The sequence below is a fragment of the Calliopsis andreniformis genome, unplaced genomic scaffold (assembly GCF_051401765.1).
Source record: "Calliopsis andreniformis isolate RMS-2024a unplaced genomic scaffold, iyCalAndr_principal scaffold0091, whole genome shotgun sequence".
NCBI lineage: Eukaryota > Metazoa > Arthropoda > Insecta > Hymenoptera > Andrenidae > Calliopsis > Calliopsis andreniformis.
Window position 1 is genome coordinate 527,673 of NW_027480500.1, and position 7,432 is coordinate 535,104.

Below are 7,432 nucleotides of genomic sequence, written 5' to 3' on the forward strand. Positions count from 1 at the left end.
GATTGATGACTGAGGATTGAGGATTGAGGATTGAGGATTGAGGATTGAAGATTGAAGATTGAAGATTGAGTATTGAGGATTGAAGATTGAGGATTGAGGATTGACGATTGAGTATTGAGTATTGAAGATTGATGACTGAGGATTGAGGATTGAGGATTGAGGATTGAGGATTGAGGATTGAGGATGATGGCTGAGTGTTGAGGATTGAGGTTTGAGGACTGAGGACTGAGGATTGAGGATTGAGGATTGAGAATTGAGGATTGAGGATTGAGGGTTGAAGATTGAGGATTGGGTGTTGAGGATTGAAGAATGAGGATTGAGGGTTGAGGGTTGTGGTCTGAGGATTGCAGATTCGGTAGTGAGGATTGAGGATTGAAGATTGAGGATTGAGGATTGAGGATTGAGAATTGAGAATTGAGGATGAGGACTGAGGGTTGAGGATTGAGGTTTGAAGATTGAGGATTGAGGATTGAGGATTGAGGATTGAGGATTGAGCATTGAGGATTGAGTTATGAAGATTGAGTATTCATGACTGATGATTGAGGATTGAGGATTGAGTATTGAGGATTGAGTATTGAGGATTGAGTTATGAAGATTGAGTATCCATGGCTGATGATTGAGGATTGAGGATTGAGGATTGAGGATTGAGAATTGAAGAATGAGAATTGATGATTGAGGATTGAGGATTGAGGATTGAGGATTGAGGATTGAGGATTGAGGATTGAGGATTGAAGATTGAGGATTGGGGATTGAGGATTGAGGATTGAGAATTGAGAATCGAAGATTGAGTATTGAGGATTGAAGATTGAGGTTTGAGGATTGAGGATTGAGGATGGAGGATGAGGGCTGAGGGTTGAGGATTGATGTTTGAGTATTGAATACTGAGAATTCAGGATATTCTATTGAGTATTGAGAATTGAGGATTGATGGTTGCGTATTGAGGACTGAGGATTGAGTATTCAGTATTGAGGTTTGAGGTTCGATGATTGAGGATTGAGGACTGAGGATTGAGGATTGAGGATTGAGGATTGAGGATTGAGGATTGAGGATTGATGATTGAGTATTGAGGATTGAGTTATGAATATTGAGTATTCATGACTGATGATTGAGGATTGAGGATTGAGGATTGACGATTGAGGATTGAAGATTGAGAATTGATGATTGAGGATTGAGGATTGAGGATTGAGGATTGAGGATTGAGGATTGAGGATTGAAGATTGAGGATTGGGGATTGAGGATTGAGCATTGAGAATTGAGAATCGAAGATTGAGTATTGAGGATTGAAGATAGAGGTTTGAGGATTGAGGATTGAGGATGGAGGATGTGGGCTGAGGGTTGAGGATTGAGTTCTGAGTATTGAATACTGAGAATTCAGGATATTCTATTGAGTATTGAGAATTGAGGATTGATGGTTGCGTATTGAGGATTGAGGATTGAGTATTGAGTATTGAGATTTGAAGATTGAGGATTGGGGATTGAGGATTGAGGATTGAGAATTGAGAATCGAAGATTGAGTATTGAGGATTGAAGATTGAGATTTGAGGATTGAGGATTGAGGATGGAGGATGAGGGCTGAGGCTCGAGGATTGAGGTTTGAGTATTGAATACTGAGAATTCAGGATATTCTATTGAGTATTGAGAATTGAGGATTGATGGTTGCGTATTGAGAATTGAGGATTGAGTATTGAGTATTGAGGAATGAAGATTGAGGTTTGAGGATTGAGGATTGAGAATTGAGGATGAGGACTGAGGGTTGAGGATTGAGGTTTGAGGAACGAGGATTGAGGATTGAGAATCGAGGACAGAGGATTGAGGATTGAGGATTGAGGATTGAGGATTGAGGATGATGGCTGAGTGTTGAGGATTGAGGTTTGAGGACTGAGGATTGAGGATTGAGAATTGAGTATTGAGGATTGAAGATTGACGATTGAGTATTGAGTATTGAGGATTGAGGACTGTGTATTGAGGTTTGAAGATTGAGGATTAAGGATAGAGGATTGGGGATTGAGGATCTAGGATTGGAGATTGATTATTCACGATTGGAGATTGAGGATTGAGGATTGAGGATTGAGAATTGAGACTTGAGGATGAGGACAGAGGGTTGAGGATTGAGGTTTGAAGAATGAGGATTGAGGATTGAGGATTGAGGATTGAGGATTGAGGATTGAGGATTGAAGATTGAGTTATGAAGATTGAGTATTCATGACTGATGATTGAGGATTGAGGATTGAGGATTCAGGATTGAGGATTGAAGATTGAGTATTGATGATTGAGGTTTGAGGATTGAGGATTGAGGATTGAGGATTGAGGATTGAGGATTGAAGATTGAGGACTGGGGATTGAGGATTCAGGATTGAGAATTGAGAATCGAAGATTGAGTATTGAGGATTGAAGATTGAGGTTTGAGGATTGAGGATTGAGCATTGAGGATGAGGGCTGAGGGTTGAGGACTGAGGTTTGAGTATTGAATACTGAGAATTCAGGATATTCTATTGAGTATTGAGAGTTGAGGAATAATGGTTGAGTATTGAGGACTGAGGGTTGAGTATTGAGGATTGAAGAGTGAGGTTTGAGGATTGAGGATTGAGAATTGAGGATGAAGACTGAGCGTTGAGGATTGAGGTTTGAGGAACGAGGATTGAAGATTCAGAATTGAGGACTGGGGCTTGACGGTTGAGTATCTAGGATTGAGGAACGAGGATTGAGGATTGAGAATTGAGGACTGAGGATTGACGATTGAGTATTGAGGATTGAGGATTGATGACTGAGGATTGAGGATTGAGTATTGAGGATTGGGTATTGAGGATTGAAGATTGAGTATTGAGGATTGAAGGTTGATGATTGAGGATTGAGGATTGTGGATTGTGGATTGAGGGTTGAGGATTGAAGATTGAGTATTGAGGATTGAAGATTGAGTATTCAGGATTGAAGATTGAGGATTGAGGTTTGAGACTTGAGGATTGCGGATTGAGGATTGAAGATTGAGGATTGGGGATTGAGGATTGAGGATTCAAGATCGAGGATTGGGGATTGAGGATTGAGGATTGAGAATTGAGAATCGAAGATTGTGTGTTGAGGATTGAAGATTGAGACTTGAGGATTGAGGATTGAGGATGGAGGATGAAGGCTGAGGGTTGAGGATTGAGGATGGAGGATGAGGGCTGAGGGTTGAGGATTGAGGTTTGAGTATTGAATACTGAGAATTCAGGATATTCTATTGGGTATTGAGAATTGAGGATTGATGGTTGAGTATTGAGAATTGAGGATTGAGTATTGAGGATTGAAGATTGAGGTTTGAGGATTGATTATTGACTATTGAGGATTGAAGGTTGAGGATTGAGGATTGAGAATTGAGAATTGAGGATGAGGACTGAGGGTTGAGGATTGAGGTTTGAAGAATGAGGATTGGGGGTTGAGGATTGAGGATTGAGTTATGAAGATTGAGTATTCATGACTTATGATTGAGGATTGAGGACTGAGGATTGAGGACTGATGATTGAAGATTGAGTATTGATGATTGTGGATTGAGGATTGAGGATTGAGGATTGAGGATTGACGATTGAAGATTGAGGATTGGGGACTGAGGATTGAGGATTGAGAATTGAGAATCGAAGATTGAGTATTGAGGATTGAAGATTGAGGTTTGAGGATTGAGGATTGAGGCTGGAGGATGAGGGCTGAGGGTTGAGGATTGAGGTTTGAGTATTGAATACAGAGAATTCAGGATATTCTATTGAGTATTGAGAATTGAGGATTGATGGTTGCGTATTGAGCTCTGAGGATTAAGTATTGAGTATTGAGGTTTGAGGTTCGATCATTGAGGGTTGAGGACTGAGGATTGAGGATTGAGGATTGAGGATTGAGCATTGAGGATTGAAGATTGAGGAGTGGGGATTGAGGATTGAAGATTGAGGATTAAGGATTTAGGATTGGGGATTGAGTATCTAGAATTGGAGATTGATTATTCAGGATTGAAGATTGAGGATTGAGGATTGAGGATTGAGAATTGAGAATTGAGGATGAGGACTGAGGGTTGAGGATTGAGAATTGAGGATTGAGGATTGAAGATTGAGGATGAAGGATTGAGGATTGGGGATTGAGGATCTAGGATTGGAGATTGACTATTGAGGATTGAGGATTGAGTTTTGAGGATTGAGGAACGAGTATTGAGGATTGAGGATTGAGGACTGCGGATTACACGATTGAGTATTGAAGATTGAGGATTGATGACTGAGGATTGAGGATTGAGGATTGAGGATTGAGGATTGAAGATTGAAGATTGAAGATTGAGTATTGAGTATTGAAGATTGAGGATTGAGGATTGACGATTGAGTATTGAGTATTGAAGATTGATGACTGAGGATTGAGGATTGAGGATTGAGTATCCATGACTGATGATTTAGGATTGAGGATTGAGGATTGAGGATTGAGAATTGAAGAATGAGAATTGATGATTGAGGATTGAGGATTGAGCATTGAGGATTGAGTATTCAGTATTGAGGTTTGAGGTTCGATGATTGAGGATTGAGGACTGAGGATTGAGGATTGAGGATTGAGGATTGAGGATTGATGATTGAGTATTGAGGATTGAGTTATGAATATTGAGTATTCATGACTGATGATTGAGGATTGAGGATTGAGGATTGACGATTGAGGATTGAAGATTGAGAATTGATGATTGAGGATTGAGGATTGAGGATTGAGGATTGAAGATTGAGGATTTGGGATTGAGGATTGAGCATTGAGAATTGAGAATCGAAGATTGAGTATTGAGGATTGAAGATAGAGGTTTGAGGATTGAGGATTGAGGATGGAGGATGAGGGCTGAGGGTTGAGGATTGAGTTCTGAGTATTGAATACTGAGAATTCAGGATATTCTATTGAGTATTGAGAATTGAGGATTGATGGTTGCGTATTGAGGATTGAGGATTGAGTATTGAGTATTGACGGTTGAAGATTGAGGATTGGGGATTGAGGATTGAGGATTGAGAATTGAGAATCGAAGATTGAGTATTGAGGATTGAAGATTGAGATTTGAGGATTGAGGATTGAGGATGGAGGATGAGGGCTGAGGGTCGAGGATTGAGGTTTGAGTATTGAATACTGAGAATTCAGGATATTCTATTGAGTATTGAGAATTGAGGATTGATGGTTGCGTATTGAGAATTGAGGATTGAGTATTGAGTATTGAGGATTGAAGATTGAGGTTTGAGGATTGAGGATTGAGAATTGAGGATGAGGACTGAGGGTTGAGGATTGAGGTTTGAGGAACGAGGATTGAGGATTGAGAATCGAGGACAGAGGATTGAGGATTGAGGATTGAGGATTGAGGATTGAGGATGATGGCTGAGTGTTGAGGATTGAGGTTTGAGGACTGAGGATTGAGGATTGAGAATTGAGTATTGAGGATTGAAGATTGACGATTGAGTATTGAGTATTGAGGATTGAGGACTGTGTATTGAGGTTTGAAGATTGAGGATTAAGGATTGAGGATTGGGGATTGAGGATCTAGGATTGGAGATTGATTATTCACGATTGGAGATTGAGGATTGAGGATTGAGGATTGAGAATTGAGAATTGAGGATGAGGACAGAGGGTTGAGGATTGAGGTTTGAGGAACGAGGATTGAGGATTGAGAATTGAGGACTGAGGATTGACGATTGAGTGTTGAGGATTGAGGATTGATGACTGAGGATTGAGGATTGAGGATTGAGGATTGAGGATTGCGGGGTTGAGGATTAAGGATTGAAGATTGAGGACTCAGGATTGAGCATTGAGTATTGTGTACTGATAGTTGAGGGTTGAGTGTTGTGAGTTGAGGATTGAGCATTGAATATTGAGAATTGAAGTTTGAGGAATGAGGATTGAGGATTGAGGATTCAGGATTGAGGACTGCGGGTTGAGGATTGAGGTTTGAGAATTGAGGATAGACAATTGAATATTGAGGATTGAGGCTTGAGGATTGAGGATTGAGGCTTGAGGATTGAGGATTGAGGATTGAGGATAGATGGTTGAGGATTGCGGAATGAGGATTGAGGATTGAGTATTGAGGATTGAGAATTGAGGATTGAGGATTGAAGATTGAGGGTTAAGGATTGAGGATTGGGGATTGAGGTTCTAGGATTGGAGATTGTTTATTGAGGATTGAGGATTGAGGATTAAGGATTGAGGAACGAGGATTGAGGATTGAGGATGACGGCTGAGGGTTGAGGATTGATGTTTGAAGAACGAGGATTGAGGATTGAGGATTGAGGACTGCGGATTGACTATTGAGTATTGAAGATTGAGGATTGATGACTGAGGATTGAGGATTGAGGATTGAGGATTGAGGATTGAGGATGATGGCTGAGTGTTGAGGATTGAGGTTTGAGGACTGAGGATTGAGGATTGAGAATTGAGTATTGAGGATTGAAGATTGACGATTGAGTATTGAGTATTGAGGATTGAGGACTGTGTATTGAGGTTTGAAGATTGAGGATTAAGGATTGAGGATTGGGGATTGAGGATCTAGGATTGGAGATTGATTATTCACGATTGGAGATTGAGGATTGAGGATTGAGGATTGAGAATTGAGAATTGAGGATGAGGACAGAGGGTTGAGGATTGAGGTTTGAGGAACGAGGATTGAGGATTGAGAATTGAGGACTGAGGATTGACGATTGAGTGTTGAGGATTGAGGATTGATGACTGAGGATTGAGGATTGAGGATTGAGGATTGAGGATTGCGGGGTTGAGGATTAAGGATTGAAGATTGAGGACTCAGGATTGAGCATTGAGTATTGTGTACTGATAGTTGAGGGTTGAGTGTTGTGAGTTGAGGATTGAGCATTGAATATTGAGAATTGAAGTTTGAGGAATGAGGATTGAGGATTGAGGATTCAGGATTGAGGACTGCGGGTTGAGGATTGAGGTTTGAGAATTGAGGATAGACAATTGAATATTGAGGATTGAGGCTTGAGGATTGAGGATTGAGGCTTGAGGATTGAGGATTGAGGATTGAGGATAGATGGTTGAGGATTGCGGAATGAGGATTGAGGATTGAGTATTGAGGATTGAGAATTGAGGATTGAGGATTGAAGATTGAGGGTTAAGGATTGAGGATTGGGGATTGAGGTTCTAGGATTGGAGATTGTTTATTGAGGATTGAGGATTGAGGATTAAGGATTGAGGAACGAGGATTGAGGATTGAGGATGACGGCTGAGGGTTGAGGATTGATGTTTGAAGAACGAGGATTGAGGATTGAGGATTGAGGACTGCGGATTGACTATTGAGTATTGAAGATTGAGGATTGATGACTGAGGATTGAGGATTGAGGATTGAGGATTGGGTATGAGGATTGAGGGTTGAAGATTGAGGATTAAGGGTTGAGGATTGGGGATTGAGGATTGAGGATTGAGGATTGAGGATTGAGGATTGGGTATGAGGATTGAG